We start from the raw sequence: 22,246 nt of genomic DNA, 5'->3' as shown, positions 1-22,246 counted from the left end.
TGCTGAGGAAGGCTGTCTTATCTCTCCTTGCTATTCTTTGGAACTCTGCATTCAGATGCTTATATCTTTCCTTTTCTCCTTTGCTTTTGCATCTCTTCTTTTCACAGCTATTTGTAAGGCCTCCTCAGATAGCCGTTTTGCTTTTTTGCATTTCTTTTCCATGGGGATGGTCTTGATTCCTGTCTCCTGTACAATGTCATGAACCTCCGTCCATAGTTCATCAGGCACTCTATCTATCAGATCTAGTCCCTTAAATCTATTTCTCACTTCCACTGTATAATCATAAGGGATTTGATTTAGGTCATACCTGAATGGTCTAGTGGTTTTCCCTACTTTCTTCAATTTAAGTCTGAATTTGGCAATAAGGAGTTCATGATCTGAGCCACAGTCAGCTCCCAGTCTTGTTTTTGCTGACTATATAGAGCTTCTCCATCTTTGGCTGCAAAGAATATAATCAGTCTGATTTCAGTGTTGACCATCTGGTGATGTCCATGCGTAGAGTCTTCTCTTGTGTTGTTGGAAGAGAGTGTTTGCTATGACCAGTGCGTTCTCTTGGCAAAACTCTATTAGCCTTTGCCCTGCTTCATTCCATACTCCAAGGCCAAATTTGCCTGTTACTCCAGGTGTTTCTTGACTTCCTACTTTTGCATTCCAGTCCCCTATAATGAAAAGGACCTCTTTTTTGGGTGTTAGTTCTAAAAGGTCTTGTAAGTCTTCATAGAACCGTTCAACTTCAGCTTCTTCAGTGTTACTGGTTGGGGCATAGGCTTGGATTACTGTGATATTGAATGGTTTGCCTTGGAAACGAACAGTACCAGTATCATACTATCTGTCGTTTTTGAGATTGCATCCAAGTACTGCATTTCGGACTCTTTTGTTGACCATTATGGCTACTCCTTTTCTTCTAAGGGATTCCTGCCCACAGTAATAGATATAATGGTCATCTGAGTTAAATTCACCCATTCCAGTCCATTTTAGTTCTCTGATTCCTAGAATGTCGATGTTCACTCTTGCCATCTCCTGTTTGACCACTTCCAATTTGCCTTGATTCATGGACCTAACATTCCAGATTTCTATGCAATATTGTTCTTTATAATATTAGACCTTGCTTCTATCACCAGTCACATCCACAACTGGGTATTGTTTTTGCTTTGGCTCCATCCCTTCGTCCTTTCTGGAGTTATTTCTCCACTGATCTCCAGTAGCATATTGGCACCTACCGACCTGGGGAGTTCCTCTTTCAGTATCCTATCATTTTGCCTTTTCATACTGTTCATGGGTTTCTCAAGGCAAGAATACTGAAGTGGTTTGCCATTCCCTTCTCCAGTGGACCACATTCTTTCAGACCTCTCCACCATGACCCGTCTGTCTTGGGTGGCCCCACAGGGCATGGCTTAGTTTCATTGAGTTAGACAAGGCTGTGGTCCATGTGATCAGATTGACTAGTTTTCTGTGATTATGGTTTCGGTGTGTCTGCCCTCTGATACCCTCTCGCAACACCTACCATCTTACTTGGGTTTCTCTTACCTTGGACGAGGGGTATCTCCTCACTGCCACCCCTCCTGACCTTGAACGTGGAGTAGCTCCTGTCGGCCCTCCTAGGAATGTAAGTGAAAAGTGAAAGTGTTAGCCACTCAGTCGTGTCTGATTCTTTGCAACCCCATGGACTGTAGTCCACCAGGCTCCTCTGTCCATGGAATTTTCCAGGCAAGAATACTGGAATGGATTGGCATTCTTTTCTCCTGGGGATCTTCCCAACCTAGGGATTAAATCCTGGTCTCCTGCATTCTTGTCAGATATATATCAATGATTACTTTAAATGTAAGTGGATTAAATGCACTAGCCAAAAAATGCAGACTGGCTGAATGGACACAAAAACAAGACCCACATACATTGCTGTCTACAAGAAACCCACTTTAGACCTAGAGACACATACAGACTGAAAGTGAGAGGATGAAAAAAGATATTCCATGCAAATAGAAATCAAAAGAAAGTGGGAGTAGCAATAATTATATCAGATAAAATAGACTTTAAAATAAAGACCATTACAAGAGATGGAAGGACACTACATAACGATCAAGGGGTCAATCCATGAAGAAGACATAACAATTGTAAATATTTATGCACCCAACATAGGAGCATCTCAATACATAAGACAAACACTAACAGACATAAAAGGAAAAACTGACAGTAACACAATAATAGTAGGAGACTTTAACATCCCACTCACACCAACGGACAGACCATCAAAACAGAGAATTAACAAAGAAACAGAAGCCTTAAATGACACATTAGACCAGATGGATATAGTTGATATCTTCAGGACATTCCATCCAAATGCTGAAGAATACACCTTCTTTTCAAATGCACATGGAACATTCTCCAGGATAGACCACATCTTGGGTCACAAGTCAAGCCTCAGAAAATTTAAGAAAATTGAAATTGTATTGAACATCTTTTCTGACCACAATGCTATGAGACTAATATCAATTACAGGGGGAAAAAATGTAAAAAAACCAAACACATGGAGGCTAAATAATACGTTTCTAAATAATGAACAAGTTACTAAAGAAATAAAAGGGAAATAAAAAAATTCTTAGAAACAAATGATGAAACATGATGACCCAAAACCTATGGGATGCAGCAAGAGCAGTTCTAAGAGGGAAGTTCATAGCAATATAATCTTATCTCAAGAAAAACATTAAATAGACTTGCCTAACTTTACATCTAAAACAACTGGAAAAAGAAGAACAAAACCTCCCCAAAGTTAGTAGAAGGAAAGAAATCATAAAGATCAGAGCAGAGATAAGTGAAAAAGAAATGAATGAAACAGTAGTAAGGATTAATAAAATGAAAAGCTGGTTCTTCGAGAAGATGAACAAAATTGACAAGCCATTAGCCAGACTCATCAAGAAAAAAAGAGAAGAATCAAATCAATAAAATCAGGAGTGAAAAAGGAGAGGTTATGACAGACATAAGGGACTATTACAAGCAACTGTATGCCAACAAAATGGGCAACTTGGAAGAAATGGACAGATTTTTAGAAAAGTTCGAGCTTCAAAGACTGAATCAGGAAGAAATAGAAATTATGAACAAGTCAGTTAGAAGCACAAAAATCAAAACTGTGATAAAAAATCTCCCCCCAAACAGAAGCACAGGGCCGGATCACTTCCCAGGTGAATTCTATCAAATATTTAGAGAAGAGGTAAGGCCTATCCTTCTTAAACTCTTTCAAAACATTAGAGAGGAAGGAACACTCCCAAACTCACATTCTATGAGGCCACCATCACCCTGATCCTAAAACCAGATTAAAGACAGCACAAAAAAAGAAAATACAGGCCAGTATCACTGATGAACATAGATGCAAAAATCCGTAACAGAATTCTAGCAAACAGAATTCAACAGCACATTAAAAAGATCATACACCATGGTCAAGTCCGGTTTATCTCAGGGATGCAAGGATTCCTCTGTATACACAAATTAATCAATGTGATATACACCATATTACAAATTGAAAGATAAAAATCATATGATAATCTCAATAGGTGCAGAAAAAGATTTTGACAAAATTCAGTACCCATTTATGATAAAAACTTCAAAAATGGGCAAAAAGGAACCAACCTCAACATAATAAAACCCATATATGATAAACCTACAGCAAACATTATTCTCAATGGTGTAAAACTGAAAGCATTCTTTCTAAGATCAGGAACAAGACAAGGGTGCCCACTCTTGCCACTGTTACTCAACAGAGTTCTGCAAGTCCTAACTATGGCAATCAGAGAAGAAAAAGAAGTAAAAGGAATCCAGAACAGGATTAAAGAAAAGAAAATAAGTAAAACTTAACAGAAAAGAAGTAAAACTCTCACTGTTTGTTGATAAGATACTATATATAGAAAACCCTAAAAGATATTATCAGAAAATTACTAGAGCTAATCAGTGAGTTTAGTAAAGTCACAGGATACAAAATCAATACATAGATCACTTGTGTTCCTATACACTAAAAATGAAAAATCAGAAAAAGAAATAAAGGAACCCATTTACCATTTACCATTTACCATTGCAACAAAAAGAATAAAATATCTAGAAATAAACCTACCTAAGACATCTGGTCCCATCACTTCATGGGAAATAGTTGGGGAAACAGTGGAAACAGTGTCAGACTTTATTTTTTTGGGCTCCAAAATCACTGCAGATAGCGACTGCAGCCATGAAATTAAAAGACGCTTACTCCTTGGAAGGAAAGTTATGACCAACCTAGATAGCATATTGAAAAGCAGAGACATTACTTTGCAACAAAGGTCCGTCTAGTCAAGGCTATGGTTTTTCCAGTAGTCATGTATGGATGTGAGAGTTGGACTGTGAGGAAAGCTGAGTGTCGAAGAATTGATGCTTTTGAACTGTGGTGTTGGAGAAGACTCTTGAGAGTCCCTTGGACTGCAAGGAGATCCAACCAGTGCGTTCTGAAGGAGATCAGCCCTGGGATTTCTTTGGAAGGAATGATGCTAAAGCTGAAACTCCAGTACTTTGGTCACCTCATGTGAAGAGTTGACTCATTGGAAAAGACTCTGATGCTGGGAGGGATTAGGGGCAGGAGGAGAAGGGGACGACAGAGGATGAGATGGCTGGATGGCATCACTGACTCGATGGACTGAGTGAACTCCGGGTGTTGGTGATGGACAGGGAGGCCTGGCGTGCTGAGATTCATGGGGTCGCAAAGAGTCGGACACGACTGACCGACTGAACTGAACTGAACTGACTGAAGGAACAAAAGAGCTATATGCAGAAAACTATAAAACACTGATAAAGAAATCAAGAAGACATAAACAGATGGAGAGATATTCCATGTTCCTGAGTTGGAAGAATCAGTATTGTGATTATACTATCAAATGCAATCTACAGATTCACTGCAATCCCTATCAAATTACCAGTGGCATTTTTCAAAGAACCAGAAAGAAAAATTTCACAATTTATATGGAAACACAAGAGACCCTGAATAGCCAAAGTAATCTTGAGAAAGAAGAATGGAGCTGGAGAAAAGAGACACAGATGTAAAGAACAGACTTTTGGATGCTGTGGGAGAAGGCAAGGGTGGGGTGATTTGAGAGAATAGCATTGAAACATGTATATTATCATATGTAAAATAGATGACCAGTGCAAGCTTGATGCATGAAGCAGGGCACTCAAAGCCGGTGCTGAGGGACAACCCAAGGGATTGGGTGGGGAGGGAGGTTGGAGGGGGTTCAGGATGGGGGGACACATGTGCACCCATGGCTGATTCATGTCAATGTATGGCCCAAATCACCACAATACTGTAAATTAATTCGCCTCCAATTAAAAAAAAAAAAAAAAGAACAGAGCTGAAGAATCAACCTTCCTGACTTCAGACTATACTACAGAGCTATAGTCATCATGACAATATGGTATTTGTACAAAAACAGAAATATAGCCCAATGGAACAAGATAGGGAGCCCAGAGATAAACCCACACACCTATGGGTACTTTGTTTTTTACAAAGGAGGCAGGAATATACAATGAGGCAAAGATAGCCTCTTCAATAAGTGGTGCAGGGAGAACTGGACAGCTACGTGTAAAATAATGAAATTGGAACACTTCCTAACACCATAAACAGAAATAAACTAAAAATGGATTAAAGACCTAAATGTAAGGCCAAAGACTATAAAACTCTTGGAGGAAAACATAGGCAGAACACTATGACATACCTCATAGCAAGCTTCTCTATGACCCACCTCCTAGAGTGATGGAAATAAACAAGTGAGACCTAATTAAAGTCAGAGGCTTTGCAGAGCAAAAGAAACTATAAGTAAGGTGAAAAGACGACCCTCAGAATAGTAGAAAATAATAGAAAATGAAACAACTGACAGGATTGATTTCTAAAATGTACAAGCAGCTCATGCAACTCAATACCAGAAATCAAACAACCCAATCAGAAAGTGGGCAAAAATCTAAACAGACATTTCTCCAAAGAAGACATACAGATGGCTAATAAACACATGAAAATATGCTCAGCATCAGTCATTATTAGAAAAATGCAAATCAAAACTACAATGAAATACCTCTCACACTGATCAGAATGTCCATCATCAAAAAGTCTACAAACAATAAATGCTGGAGAGGGTGTGGAGAAAAGGGAGCCCTCTTGCACGGTTGGTGGGAATGTATATTGATACAGCCACTATGGAAGACACTGTGGAGATTCCTTAAAAAACGGAATAACCCTGCCATTTGGTCCAACAGTCCTATTACTGGACATACACCCTAAGAAAACCATAACTGAATAAAACATGGATGCCAATGTTCATTACAGCACTGTTTACCATAGCTAGTGCATGGAAGCACCCTAGATGTCCACTGACAGATGAATGAATAGAGAAGCTGTGGTGTATGTATATACAATATTATATGTACCAGCCATATTACCCAGCCATAAAAAAGAACACATTTGAGTCAGTGAAAATACGGTGGATGAACCTAGAGCCTATTATACAGAGTGAAGTAAATCAGAAAGAGAAAAAGATAATATTTTAATGCATATATATGCAATCTAGAAATATGGTACTGATGAACCTCCTTACAGGTCAGCAGTGGAGATGCGGACATAGAGAACAGACTTATGGACATGGGAAGAGGGGACGGAGAGGGTGGGACAAATGTACACAGTAGCACGGAAATGTATCACACTACCGTATGTAAAGTGGATCCATTCAGTTCAGTCGCTCAGTCATGTCCGACTCTTTCCAACACCATGGACTGCAGCACGCCAGGCTTCCCTGTCCATCACCAACTCCCAGAGCTTGCTCAAACTCATGTCCATCGAGTCAGTGATGCCAAGCAACCATCTCATCCTCAGTTGTCCCCTTCTCCTGCCTTCAGTCTTACCCGGCATCAGGGTCTTTTCCAATGAGTCAGTTCTTCGCATCAGGTGGCCAGAGTTTTGGAGTTTCAGCTTCAGCATCAGTCCTTCCAATGAATATTCAGGACTGATTTCCTTTAGGATTGACTGGCTGGATCTCCTTGCAGTGGATAGCCAATGGGAATTTGTTCTATGATTCAGGGAACTCAAACTGGGGATCTGTGACAACCTAGAGGGTGTGGGAGGTGGGAGGGAGATTCAGGAGTGAGGAAACATACATATACCTATGGCTGATTCATGTTGATGTATGGCAGAAACCAACACAATATTGTAAAGCAATTATCTTTCAACTAAAATAAATAAATTTAAAAAAAGAATGTGACAAAATAACATGGCTACACAAAGTTGCAAAAAGTTTGCAGAAAAAGGAACATTCTGAAAAGTCTTGGATTTGGTCAGGATTTTCTAAGGTTGGATTAAATTTGATCAGGGAAATGGATTTTATTAATAGTAGGCTGATGCAGAACTGGATTTGCTTCTCTGTCTCACAAGAGAACAGTTTTCCTGGAATGCTGCTTTTGATAAAACGTGTGAGTTTCTGTGCCTTTAAAGTGAAGTGAAAGTCGCTCAGTCGTGTCCAACCCTTTGTGACCCCATGGACTGAGTCCTTTGAATTCTCCAGGCCAGAATACTGGAATGGGTGGCCTTTCCCTTCTCCAGGGAATCTTCCCAACCTGGGGATTGAATCCAGGTCTCCTGCATTACAGGCGGATTCTTTACCAGCTGAGCCATCAGGAAAGCCCAAGAATACTGGAGTGGGTGCCTTTACATGATCTCTATTTTATTCTTGAAATATTTTTTTCACCTTACCTCATTGTTTCACAACTTTTAATCCTATATAACCAAGTGTTTTAAAACTTTTTGAAGGAAGTTCCTCACAGTCCCATGGTGAGGGCTCTGTGCTTGTGCTGCAGGGGACATGGATTTGATCCCTGATCAGAGAAGTAAGATCTCACAAACTGCACAGCACAGCCATAAAAACTTTTTGAAGTTTTTGACAGACTTCCCAAATGTGAAATTCCAATTAAAGTTCTTTTGATCTTCAGCTGACTTTGGGGTGCTTCAAAGGGACCCAAGAGCATCCCAAAGAGAGATCCTAAACTAATTGGGTTCATTTAGTATGTTAAATTACATGGGAAACACTGTCCAGACTCATTGTTGCCTATGTTAGACGGAATCATCAGACTCTTCTCAATTTTATGATAGCCACCAAAGAAATAGGGGAGAGGGTTTGGGGTTCTTCTGCTGTCTAATGTCTTACCTTACTCTTTGTCCAAAAATCCCCTGTAGGGATACTCCCACCTCTAGGAATTCAGTTCTTGACCCCCATGGCATTTTCCTTTGCTCCTTTTTGCTAGGACCCCGTTCACTTCAAGTCACTCCTGGTGGCTCAGAGGTTAAAGTGTCTGCCTGCAATGCGGGAGACCTGGGTTCGATCCCTGGGTCGGGAAGATCCCCTGGAGAAGGAAATGGCAACCCACTCCAGTATTCTTGCCTGGAGAATCCCACGGATGGAGGAGCCTGGTGGGCTACAGTCTACGGGGTTGCAAAGAGTCAGACACGACTGAGCGACTTCACTTCACTTCCTTCACTTCAGGCCTTGGCAGCCCACACACTGCTCTGGACAGCCTTTTAGGTGGATGCTGCCCAGAAGCCCACATTATAAACGTTATAGATGCTCAGTCTCGAGGAATACACCCCAGCATAAGGAAACTTACTATAGGACATAAGCTCTAAATACACAGAGCCCCTCAGGGAGGTGGCAGTGCCCCAGTACAAACCTCCCCCTGCCCATGACCCTTGTGAAAGAGGCCAAGTCAACCAGTGGTGTCTAGTTAGATGTCCCGTTAATCAGAGACTCTCCAGTTGGGAAAGTAGAGGATGCTCAAAGTCCCATTGGGTAAGAAGGGAATTTGGAGGACACTCCAACCCACTTCTGGCAAAAGCCTCGCCGTGAATGTCTCTGGGATGCTCGAATTCATTTCTAGGAATGCTCTTTACCAGTTGCAGTCTACTCAACATGGGAGGATCCTCTTCTAAGCTAGGAGCCCATTTGAGAATATAATTCCTTGGAGGGAGCAAAAGCCAAGGAACCACATGACCCAATGTGTATTAGAACAGATGAGAAAGTATATAAAAAAGGCCAGTTAATTATAAAAAGTTTAAAGAAGTGAATCAAGAAGAAAAAGAAAATTCAGCTTTTTTTCAGGGACAGCTTATGAACCTTTTAGAAAATTTAGTAATATTGATTCTCCTACTCCTGAGTGTCAACCCCCTGCTTCTACAACATTTTATCAGCCAGTCCAACCCTGGTATTATGCCCACAAAACCCCTAGAGGTAGGTAGCCTTTGTGGTATTTAATAATCAAGATCAAGTTGAGGAGGAAGAAAGAACCAATGTGAAAATAGGCAGACCAGGGTTCATGCTTAACTGATGGCCGTTGCTGTCAGTCATACCTTGCAACCTCAGGGCTACCCAAGGGAGCGAAGGAAGTTTAAACATTCATTTGGAGATAAACCAGCAAGGGGTTTCCTTTCCAACCCTGGCTTGGCAGGATGGCACCAGCAAAGAAGGACAGCAAGAAGGGCTGGTCTGCCATCAATAAGGTAGTGACCAGAGAATACACTTGACATTCACAAGCATATCCATGGAGTGGGTTTCTGAAAGCGTGCCCCATAGGCACTCAAAGAAATCCAGAAAGTTGCCATGAAGGAGATGGGAACCCCAGATGTATGCATTGACACCAAGTTCAACAAAGTTGCCTGGGCCAAAGGAATAAGAAATGTCCCATATCGTATCTGTGTGTGGTTGTCCTGAAAATATAATGAAGATTCACCAGAGAAGCTCTATATGTTTGTTACCCATGTGCCTGTCACCACTTTAAAAATCTACAGTTAATGTGGATGAGAACTAACTGCTCATTGTCTGCTGCTGCTGCGTCACTTCAGTCGTGTCCAACTCTGTGTGACCCCAGAGACGGCAGCCTACCAGGCTCCCCCGTCCCTGGGATTCTCCAGGCAAGAACGCTGGAGTGGGTTGCCATTTCCTTCTCCAATGCATGAAAGTGAAAAGTGAAAGTGAAGTCGCTCAGTCGTGTCTGACTCTTAGTGACCCCATGGACTGCAGCCTACTAGGCTCCTCTGTCCACGGGATTTTCCAGGCAAGAGTACTGGAGTGGGGTGCCACTGCCTTCTCTGGCTTATTGTCTAGTAAAGTTATTAAACTGTAAAACAAAAACAAAACCCAGCAAGGGCTTCAAATGCAAGTCAGCTGGCCACTGGGCCTGTACATACTGGAAAGGAGTCCCCTGGTCCATGCTCAGACTGGTCCATGCCCAGTCTTCAAACACACTTCCAAGGTCATTGCAAGTGGGACCTTTCCTGGTTCAAAGGGGAAGAGGATGCCCATTCCTGAGGTGGCCATGCTGGGTGACCGAGGAAGCCTGGTACCTTCCTCCCACATAAGATATCTATCTCCACTGAGGAGCCCTGGGTGGTTTTTGATGTAGCAGGTGAGAAAATCCTTTTTTTTTTTTTTTTTTTTTACTTGATACAGAAGCTACTCACTCTGTCCTAATCTCTCATAACGGGCCTCTCCTCTAAAAGCTATACACTGAGTGATGTCAGTGGAAAGCCTTGCACCCGTTACTTCACTGGGCCTTTTCACTTGCCAATTTGAACAGTGGCTTCACATGCCTTTTTAGCTGTGCCTAAATGTCCTACCCCTTGGAGAAGGAAATGGCACTCCACTCCCGTATTCTTGCGTGGAGAATCCCATGGACAGAGGAGCCTGGTGGGCTAGAGTCCATGAGGTCACGAAGAGTTGGACACAACTGAGTGGCTACACAGCAGCAGTCCTGCCCCACTGCTGGGGAGAGACCATCTGGGCTCCTTCAGAGCCATGTTATGATTAGGAGGCACCAGGAAGCCCCTTTTCTCGACTCTAAATCAGCTAGAGGAACAAGGGCTTTTCCCCAGCTGTATTCTACACACAGTAAACCCCACAGTTTGAGACAAAGGAATCCCTGGGAAGGCTATAAATGCCCAACCTGTAAAAATTAGCTTTAAGGCAGAAGTCGCTTATTCTGACAAGAGACAGTATTCCATAAAGTTGGAAGCAAAAAGGATTTGCAGCCTTCATAGATAAATTCTTAACACATGGCCTCTTAGTGCCCTGTCCGTCTCCCAGCAATACCCCTATTCTGCCAGTTGTTAAGTCAAATGGGGAATATCAAATGGAACAAGACTTTAGAGCAATAAGTGATGTAGTGGTCCCTGTACATCACCTCTTGGCCAATCCTTGTATTAGTCAAGATTCCTAGAGATGCCTAATGGTTTACTGTGGTTGACCTTCAGAACGCCTTCTTTTTTCACCCCAGTTCATTGCTCATCACAGTCTCTTTGCCTTTGAGTGGACTAACCCTTACTCAGGCCAAATGCAAGAATATACCTGGACAGTATTGCCTCAGGGGTTTCAGGACAGCCCACGCTTGTTCTCCCAGGCCCTAGGAAAGGAACGGAAGGAAATACACCTAAAAGAAGGATGATTCTACAGTGTGTGGATGGTATGTTAATATGTAGCCCACAATGGAGACCTCAGATCAGAATACCCTTGAAGTCCTTGGTTTCCTTGAGGCCTGGGATTAAAAGGTCTCCCACATAAAGGCACAAATCTCAAAGCAACAGTTTAAATATCTGGGATATGTTATAAACCCTGGAAATAGTTATTTCCAGATAGAAAACAAGCTATATTAGGCCTAAACATCCCAAAGATAAACATATTTGTACCTTCTTAGGCATGGTAGAATTTTGTGGAATTTAAATTCCAGGATTTGGTCCAATGGCTAAGCCTCTATATGAAGCCACTAAATGCCCAGATACAGAGCCATTACTTTGGACTGTGGAACAAGAAGAGGCTTTTAGTAATATCAAACAGGCCCTCACCTGAGCTCTTATTCTGGGCCTCCCTTTATTTGTTTACTTAACCTTTCATTTTATATTGGAGTATAGGTAATTAATAATGATGTGTTAGTTTCAGGTGTATAGCAAAGTAATTCAATTATACACATATCTGTTTCTTTTCAAATTCTTTCCCATTTAGGTTGTTGTATAATATTGAGCAGAGTTCTATGTGCTATACAGTAGGTCCTTGTTGGTGAACCATTTAAAATGTAGCAGTGTGTACATGTCATTCCTAAACTCCCTAACTATCCCTTCTCCCCCTCTTCCCCCACCCTAGTTTCTTCTCTAAGTCTATGAGTCTGTTTTGTAAATAAGTTCATTTGTATAATTTTTTTTTATAATTTTTTTTTTTTTTTTAGATTCCACATATAAGCAATATCATATGATACTTCACTTTTCTAACTTACTTCACTCAGTATGATAGGCTTTAGGTCAATCCATGTTGCTGCAAATAGCATCATTTCATTCTTTTAAAATATTTGTGTATTTATTTTTATTTTTGCTGTGCTGGGTTTTTGTTGCTGGATATATGCCCAGGAATGGGACTGCAGGATGATATGGTAGCTCTGTGTTTAGTTTTTTAAGGAACCTCCATACTTTTCTCCATAGTGGCTGTACCAGTTACATTCCCATCAGTGGTGTAGGAGAATTTTCCCTTCCGTCCACACCCTCTCCAGCATTTATTTGTGGATTTTTTTGACAATAACCATATTCACTGGTGTGAGGTAATATCTCAATGTAGTTTTTTTTCTACATTTCTATAATAATTAGTGATGTTGAACATCTTTTCATATTCTTCCTGGCCATCTGTATGTCTTCTCTGGAGAAATGTGTATTGTATCTTCTGCCTATTTTTTTATTGAGTTGTTTGTTTTGATGATATTGAGCTGCATGAGCTGTTTGTAAATTTTGGAGACTAATTCTTTGTCAGCCACATAACTTTCAAACGTTTTCTCTCATTCTGTGGGTTGTCTTTTCATTTTGTGTATGGTTTCCTTTGGTGTGAAAAAGCTTTTGAGTTTATGTCCCATGTGTTTATTGTTATTTTTTTATTTCCATTACTCTGGGAGACAGATCAAAAAAGATATTGCTGCAATTTATGTCAGAGAGTGTTCTGCCTATGTTTTCCTCTAAGAGTTTTATAGGGTCTGGTCTCACATTTAGGTCTTTAATCTCATTTTGAACTTAGAATATTGTAATTTAATTTTTTTTTTTACATGTAGCTGTCCAGTTTCCGAGTACCAGTTATTGAAGAAGCTGTTTTTCCACAATTGTCGAGTCTTGTCCCCTGTGTCACAGATTGACCGTCGGTGTGTGGGTTTATTTCTGGGTCTTCTATCTTGTTCCATTGATCTATATTTCTGTTTTGGTGCCAGTATCATTCTGTTTTGATGACTATAGCTTTGTAGTATAGTCTGAAGTCAGGGAGCCTGATTCCTCCAGCTCTGTTCTTCTTCTGAGGTTGCTTTGGTTCTTCAGGGTCTTTTGTGTCTCCATACCAATTTTAAGAATTTTTTTTTTTTTTTGTTATTCTAGTTCTGTGAAAAATGCTGTTGGTAATTTGAAAGGAATTGCATTGAATCATAGATTGCCTTGGGAGTACGGGCATTTCGACAGTGTTGATTCTTCCAGTCCAAGAACATGGTGTATCTCCCTGTCTATTTGTGTCTCCTTCAGTTTGTCTCATTAGTGTCTTATAGTTTTCAAAGTACAGGTCTTCTGTCTCCTTCAGTAGGTTTATTCCTAGGTATTTTATTCTTTGTGATGTGTTGGTAAATGGGATTGTTTCTTTAATTTCTCTTTCTAAACTTTCATTGATAGATCTAGAAAAACAATAGACTTCTGTGTATTAATTTTGTAATCTATAACTTTGCCAAATTCATTGATGAGTTCTAGTAGTTTTCTGATAGTATCTTTAGGATTTTCTATGTATAAGTATCATGTCATCTGCAAATAGTGACAGTTTAACTTCCTTTCCAATTTGGATTCATTTTATTTCTTTTTCTTTTCTGATTGCCATAGCTAGGGCTTCCAAACCTATATTGAATAAAAGTGGTGAGAGTGGAAATCTTTGTCTTGTTCCTGATCTTAAAGGAAATGCTTTCAGCTTTTCACTGTTGAGGATGATGTTAGCTGTAGGTTTGTCATATATGGCCTTTATTATATTGAGATATGTTCCCTCTATGCCCTCTTTCTGGAGAGTTTTCCTTATAAATAGGTGTTGAATTTTGTCAAAACCTTTTCTGCCTCAATTGAGATTATTACGGTTTTTAACTCTTCAGTTTGTTGATGTGGTGTATCACACTGATTGATTTGCGGATACTGAGAAATCCATACATCCCTAGGATAAATCCCACATGATCATGGTGTATGATCCTTTTTAATGAATTTTTGGATTCAGATTGCTAGTATTTTGTTGAGGATTTTTGTATCTATGTTCATCAGTGATATTGGCCTGTAACTTTCTTTTTTTTGGTGGTATCTTGGTCTAGGTTTGTTTTAAGTATAGAACTATTTCAATATTTAGTTTCATTTTAAAATTAAAATTATTGGACAATTTTTTGCAATTTAAAATTCATTATTACAGGTGAGGAAAACATTAATAAGCCATTAGTTATTGAAAACAAATAAAATTATCAACCATGCATTTAAAAAAGCCATGTTAAAGAGTAAAAAGTTCCAATTATACTATTTAACCAAAGGAAATCTCCTTTACCTCTTTATTTCTAATTATAACATTCTCATTTTGACATAACTACACCTTTTTCACCCAATTAATACAGTGTAAACAAAATTTTTCCAAATGTTAAGACTTTACAATTTATGACATATGATATAATTGTAACTCTTTAAAAGTTCCTTAAAAGAAATTTGAAATTTTAATTTTCACTGTGAACCTGTCTGATCAAAAAGTAAAGGACATCACTACCACATGAATTAAAACAAATAATGGAATAAAAAACAAAAGTGTTATCTATATTATCAGCAAATTATCTGATAAGACATTTTAACTGCTTCACATTTGTGCTTAGCCCAAGTGAGAATAAACTGGTTCCAAGGTACTACAAGGTTTGGCATTTTTCCTCTTCAGCTTTAAATCATAGTGTTACTCTACTTAAGTAATCTCTAAGAAAATGGCAGTGTTCTTAAGTACAAAAATTATTATATCCAGTAGGTGGTATTCTACATAGTCAAGATAACAAGAGAAGTCTTTATAAAATTAGATTTTTTAAAATGCAGAATATCTGATTATTACCAGTATCTCAAAAGCAAAAATGAGAAAAATACAGAAAATAGAAGTACTCATTGAATAATATTTCACTTTGAGGAAACCAGAAATGATTCTATTCCAAGAAATAAGTAATAATGATGAGATGTAACACACCATATATCTTTTAAGCCAAACCATGCTTTTCTGCTCAGAACAATTTTGATTTTTACATTCTTAATCTCCTTTGTCCAGAACAGGACCCATTTGAAGTCATTATTTGAATAGAGTTCATAATCTAAAGCCACTTTTCTCCACAGGATATTTTCATTTTAGTATGTATACAAAAGCTGCAAAAAGGCAAATGAAAATCAGTTATAAGAATTTGTAGCATAATAAATACCAATTACAGTAACTGTCAACAGACTTCTATACCGAAGCCAAAAAGTTGTTACAGTACAGGTGAGAACTAACATGATTCCTCCATATACTCAGACTTCGTTTAGTAATACCATCATAAGATCCAAAAACAAACCTTGATGGGTCCTTTCAAAGATGCATAATTTTCCTTTTTTTGTGTGTGTGTGTGTAGATGTGGTACATCTACACAATGGAGTATTTCTCAGTTATAAAAGAGCATTAATGCCATATAAATAACGCCATATAAAAAAAAAAAGAAAAAAGAAAATAATTACCTATACAAAAAATGAAAAAAAAAAACAATGAAATGAAGTTTAAAAAATAAAAATTACGTTTATTGACATATAGCAGGGGTTGGCTTGCCTGGAGAATCCCATGGACAGAGGAGCCTGGCAGGCTATAGTCCATAGGGTTGCAAAGAGTCAGACACAACTGAATGACTGAACAAAAGCAAGGGTTGGCAACTATGGCTTGTGAACCAAATCTGACCTGCCTATTTTTGTGTGACATCAGCTGAACAGTTCTTACATTAAAAAAAAAAAAATGGAAGTATATAAAAAAAAAAAAAGAGTTTGGATTTGGAAAAATTAAAACCTTATTTCTGTGGTTCTTTATTTGTCACATTATAAGGAAGGAACAAGGAAAAGAAAATGAGTAGGGACAGATTCAACCTCTGTTGCTTAGTTAAGTGACCAAACTCATGCAGTAAAGACTTAGTGTGTTAATTTAACTCAAATTTCATTAATACTATTATGCCCTGGTGTTTATATCTTTCTACAGATGCATGCAGATGGTTCATGTATCTGGACTAAATGTGACAGCATTATGACCTCTGGTCTTCTAGGTACCCAGTGATCCACAGAATTATTTCCAAAAATTTAAATGACAGAACTACAGAAGACATCGTAAAATTTTCTAAGACTGAGGAGATTAATTCACCATTTGACAATATCTTAAGGACAGTTACATATGAGGATTTCTAGAGAATTTCTTTTTGTAACCATAATTTAAAATGAATGTTCCCAAGACACATTTCTGGGAAATTTTATTGATAGCAGCCATTTATTTGATCATTTAATTGATAACTTCTCATTGACAGTTACCAATTCTAAAGTGATTCCTTCAGATTATATGGGAATTACCTTACTTAATTTCCACACAAGAAAAAAAAAAAAAACAAAAACAAAGATGCATAATTTTCCAAACAATTTTCCTCTGGACACAGAGCCTGTACATTCATTCAATCCTTTTTTTAGTCGTTTAGCTTTTGCAATGTTTTCTTGACGTTTTTGTTTCTTCTTTTGCTCCTTTTCCCTGGCCTCAATCATCCTGGCCAATTTCCAAGACCGCACAGCACTTGCTAGAAACAGTGGAGTTCCAGCCAAAATAACTGTTGTAAAGGAAGCCATATGGGTCCTTTGCAGCCCATTCCACAACATACTCAGCCCAAGCCTTTAAATGAAACATCTTTGTGGAGGCCTTATGCTTGAGTAGTGATCTCTAATTTTGTCCTGGGATTAGCAGCCAGTCACAATTTCAGATGACCTTTGGTTGGCTGTCTTTTTCAACTCTACCAATACAGTTCTGAGAGAAGGCTTAAATTCTATATATTCCCATGCACCTCAATTTTGGACCCCAAGTGCAAGCGCCCTCCACACCAAGGAATAAATATTATTCTTCCTTCCGAAAAGAATTGACCAGACTTGATCTTCGGACCAGACTTGCACGGCGCCTGAAGCTGAGGGCGCCTCGCAGCCACCCGCACTTTCCATTCCTTGTGTTTTCCCCTCGCTCACTCTTCCTTCCTCACCCGCACCGCTGTGGCCTCGCTGCCCTGACCCTGCACACTGGCGAGCACCGGCGGGGCTCGAACAGCCAGCGATCCCCGGAGATCAGGGGTCGTCCCCACCACACCCTGGGCTGCTGGTGCTGCGCCGCGGCCATCTCCGATGAGCACCCGGGCTAAACAGCCGCAAGGGCCTCCACCCGCCCCACTACATCTCACGGGCCTGGTGGGTTCGGACCCCCACCCCGGCTTACTGCTTGGTCTAGTTTTGGTATAAGGGTAATGGTGGCCTCATAGGATAAGTTTAGGAGTTTTCTTTCCTCTGCAATTTTTTAGAACAGTTGTAGAAGGATAGGTGTTAGCTCTCCTCTAAAATGTTTGATAGACTTTGCCTGTGAAGCCGTCGGGCCCTGGTTTGTTGAGAGTTTTTAATCATAGTTTCAATTTCAGTGCTTGTGATTGGTTTGTTCGTATTTTCTATTTCTTCCTGGTTCAGTCTTGGGAGACTGTACCTTTCTAAAAATTGTGTCAATTTCTTCCAGGTTGTCCCTGTAGAGTCAGTTGTAACTTCTCTTTTTTCATTTCTAATTTTATTGTTTGAAGCCCTCTCTCTTTTTTCTTGATGAATCTGGCTAAAGGTTTATCAATTTTATTTTTTTGAAGAACTAGCTGTTATTTCATTGATCTTTTCTGTTGTTTATTTCATCTCTATTTCATTTTTTCTGCTCCAATCTATGATTTCTTCCTTCTACTAACTTTAGGTTTTATTTGTTATCTCTCTAGTTGCTTTAGATATAAGCTTAGGTTGTCTATTTGAGATTTTTTTTGTTTTCTGAAGATTGCATTGCTATAAGCTTCCCTCTTACAACTGCTTTCTGTATTTGAGATTTTTTTTGTTTTCTGAAGATTGCATTGCTATAAGCTTCCCTCTTACAACTGCTTTTCTGTACCCCATAGGTTTTGTTCGATTGGTTTTCTGTGTGTGGTTTTTTTTTTTAGTTTGTTTTTGGCCATGTCATGTGACATGTGGAAATTCATCCCATAGATTTTGGATCATTGTGCTTTCATTTTTGCTTGTCTCTAGGTATTTTTTTATTTCCTCTATGATTTCTTCAGGGACCTATTAGTTGTTAACTAGCATATTGTTTCAGTTCAGTTCAGTCACTCAGCCGTGTCCGACTCTTTGCGACCCCATGAATCGCAGCACGCCAGGCCTCCCTGTCCATCACCAACTCCCGGAGTTCACTCAGACTCACGTCCATCGAGTCAGTGATGCCATCCAGCCATCTCCTCCTCTGTCGTCCCCTTCTCCTCCTGCCCCCAATCCCTCCCAGCATCAGAGTCTTTTCCAATGAGTCAGGCGAGGCTTTATTGGGAATCTTGCTGCAGCAGGAGGGAGCAAAAACGAGTAACAGTTTGTTTCCCTTGTTCCCTGAGTCGGGGAGCGTGCGGGCTCCTTGTAAGACGTGAGAGTGGAGGTGTCTTGGGTCATCTGCCTACCATCTTGGTGGTGCCATGTGCAGGGTGCATGTGCAATATTGTGTTTTTGCTCCTGGCTCCTCAGGATTGGCAGTTGGGTTCTTGTTTATAATTTGTTCCAACTCTGCATGCACACGCAATTATTTTTAGTCCCTTACAGTTTCTTTGTATTTTATTGTTCCAAGGAGGTTTGTCCAGGTGCAAACACTGAAGCAAAAGGTCTCAGGTTTCAAGTACCAGCCTGTGTCATTTCCCCCGAGGAATTTTTCACCCTTTATTTATACAGGTTAAGGTGATATTGGGGTGACAACAGTGTGTGGTGGCTTGAAGTGAGATAGTTCTCTATTGGAGACTCAATCCTGGGCCACCTGGGTGAAAACCAGGACTCCTAACTGCTAGGACACCAGGGACTAGTGGGTAGAAGTAGAGCCCTGGTTCTTGTCTCCTTTGAAAAAAGAATTTTACAAAGAGACTGAGGTTATAAAACAAGCACTGAGTTTATTAGCACCTCATATGCATGAGAGAGCATACAAGAAGCAGTTTGTTTAGGACAGAACAAAGCAGAGCTACATACTCAGAGAAGAGTGTGGATGTCCTTGCTAATGAGGAGTGCACCAAAGGGGTGGTTTAATCATTTATATAGGGTCAGTTTTCTTTGTACCCTTTGGCCAGCCACCTGGCTCATTGCCCATAACTGGTCTGACTCAAGGCACTCCCTTGTGTGCACAGATGCCTTCTAACCAAGATGGATCCCAGCATGAGGGCCTCTGGGAGGCTGGTGACACATATTGCAGGGTGGTGCCCCCTTCCCTTTTTGGCTCTCGAGGAACTTCTCTCTTCTCTGAACTTCTCTGCACGTGCAGGTGGGGAGGTCTCCCTGGCTTCAAGAATGAAAGATGTGGTCATCTTTGTTTTTACACCAGCAGACCTTAGTCTCTCTCTGCTCTTGCTGTTAACTTTTTCTTGATCTGTCAGCAAGAGACACGCTCTTATTTGCTCAGCCTGACAAGCACCAGCTGCTTGGCCTGGGGCCCATCTACTTCTTACTTTTAAGGGCAAAGATCTCTTGTAAAACTTCTTCCTGCTGTACAGGGACCACAGACCCTAGCCCAACCTAGAGGTGCATAAGTCCCTCACTGACTTTTCTCCAAGGACCTGTTGGGGTCTGGGCTGGCCTCTGCTGGAATGGGTTGAATTCCTTGAGCCATCATGAGCTTTACTTGAAATTGTTGAAGCCTAGAAGACAAAAATGGGCTTCCCAGGTGGCGCTAGTGAAAGAACCAGCCCACTAATGCAAGTTAGATGTAAGAGATGCCAGTTCAATCCCTGGGTCGGGAAAATCCCCTGGAGAAGGAAATGGAAACCCATTCCAGTATTCTTGCCTGGAGAATCCCATGGACAGAGGAGCCTGCTGGGCTACAGTCCATAGGGTCACATGGAGTTGGACACGACTGAAGTGACTTAGCACAGCACAGAAGACAAAAACTTAACCAAAAGTTATACCACTGGGGGCCAAAAAGGAAAAGAACACCAATAGCCATTAAAGGGCCTTGAAAGGGAAGGAACCAGGTTAAATTTAGGAGGACTTCCTTAACTGTTGACCAGACAGTGGAGGCAATATTGCTCCTGACAAAACTGTGAAGCCATTCTGCTGGAGTGTATACTTCCTTAATATTAACTTCTACCTGTACTGTTGCATTGATCCTGGTGCAGCAGAAAGTATTCGTTATCATACAAGCTCCATCCATCTTGTTTTGCCAGAAGGTAATCAAGAGTTAGACAAAAAAGAGAGAGGGAAAGAAAAAGAGACAGTTAGCCAAAGAAACAAGAGAGGCTTTAAGTCTTGTTAAGCCTTGCCCTGTCTGTTTCATCATATAATCAAGCTGTCTGGTGAGATTTCTCAGAGTTGTTTTATGATGGGGAAAGCCTCCCCATGGAGCTACCAGTCCTATGGTCAGCCCTGCCCTTGCTATGATCATTCCTAGTGCTCTCTGGGTTTGGCGGTGAGCCAGAGTGTCCTGTTAAAGATTTAAAAAAATCTTTTACCTCTGTAGTCCCTATAGTGCACTCTCTTTTGAAATGGACATATCAGTGCATATATAGGTCATAGCTTGGTTGAAAAAGGACAGGGCCTGGGCATAATTCTGTAAAATACAATGGCTTGAGTGTCCGCAGAGGAAAACAAACCCGCCAATGATGCAAACTTGAATTTCTGTCTCATGACTGTTAAGAGTGGACAATCTTGAAGGACATAACTGTTGTTAGTATTTGAACAGTTAGGGGACAGTGGACCATTATGTTGATAATTAAGCATATAAAGCTCTATGATATTTTAAACAAGATGTTCATGTACGATCCTGCTGATACCATCAGAGGGTGGCACTTGATAGGCCAGGATTGCACAGGTGGGTTGAACTGGATCGACCAGGTGGATGGGACATTTTGTTCACACCACTTATATTCCCCTTCTGTTTTGTTTAGGGGTGTGGGCCATAGTTTGAAACAGGGCACTAGTGGGTAAGGTTGTTTATCCTTATAGTTTATCCCTATGGAAGAGGCTGGGCTTCCCTGTGGCTCAGTGGTAAAGAATCCACCTGCCAGAAGAGAAGATAAGTGAAGTGGAAGATAGAATCATGGAATAAATGAAGCAGAGAGGAAAAAATAATTAAAAGAAATGAGGACAACCTCAGAGACCTCTGGGACAATGTTAAACTCCCTGAAAGAAGACAAAAAGAAAGGGTGTGAGAAAATACTTGAGGAGATAAAAGTTGAAAACTTCCCTAAAATGGGGAAGAAAATAGCCACCCAAGTCCAAGAAACCCAGAGAGTCCCAAACAGGATAAACCCAAGGTGAAACACCCATACATATTAATCAAAGTAACAAAAATTAAACACAAAGAGCAAGTATTAAAAGCAGCAAGGGAAAAGCAACAAATAACACACAAGGGGATCCCTATTAGGATAACAGCTGATTTTTCAATAGAAATTCTTCAGGCCAGAAGGGAAGTGATGAAAGAGAAAAATCTACAACCGAGGTTACCCAGCAAGGATTTCATTTAGATATAAAGGAAAAATCAAAAGCTTTACAGACAAGCAAAAGCTGAGAAAATTCAGCACCACCAAACTGAACTTCAACAACCAAGCTCTTCAACAAATGCTAAAGGATCTTCTTTAGACAGGAAACACAGAAAAGGTTTATAAAAATGAACCCCAAACAACAAAGTAAATAGTAATGGGATCATACTTATCAATAATTACCTTAAATGTAAGTGGGTTAAATGCTCCAACCATAAGACAAAGACTGGCCAAATGGATACAAAACAAGACCCATATATATGCTGTCTACAAGAGACCCACCTCAAACCTAGGGACACATAGAGACTGAAAGTGAGGGGCTGGAAAAAGATATTTCATGCAAATGGAGACCAAAAGAAACAGGAGTAGCAATATACAATAC

The 22,246-nt window shown here is 40.2% G+C and overlaps 1 protein-coding gene and 2 pseudogenes across 1 annotated transcript in view; 2 read left to right on the top strand and 1 right to left on the bottom strand.

Annotated features, from left to right (window-relative positions):
- Positions 1 to 22,246, top strand: part of SQSTM1 (sequestosome 1) — a 72,299-nt gene that overhangs the window by 9,268 nt on the left and 40,785 nt on the right. The window lies entirely within an intron of this gene.
- LOC139184012 (large ribosomal subunit protein eL31-like) lies at positions 5,228 to 10,478 on the top strand (annotated as a pseudogene).
- Positions 10,029 to 22,246, bottom strand: part of LOC109561157 (small integral membrane protein 15-like) — a 31,360-nt pseudogene continuing 19,142 nt past the window's right edge.

The sequence above is a fragment of the Bos indicus genome, chromosome 7 (genome assembly GCF_029378745.1).
Source record: "Bos indicus isolate NIAB-ARS_2022 breed Sahiwal x Tharparkar chromosome 7, NIAB-ARS_B.indTharparkar_mat_pri_1.0, whole genome shotgun sequence".
NCBI lineage: Eukaryota > Metazoa > Chordata > Mammalia > Artiodactyla > Bovidae > Bos > Bos indicus.
Note: the sequence above shows the minus strand (reverse complement) of the source record. Positions and strands in the feature narration are given on the sequence as shown.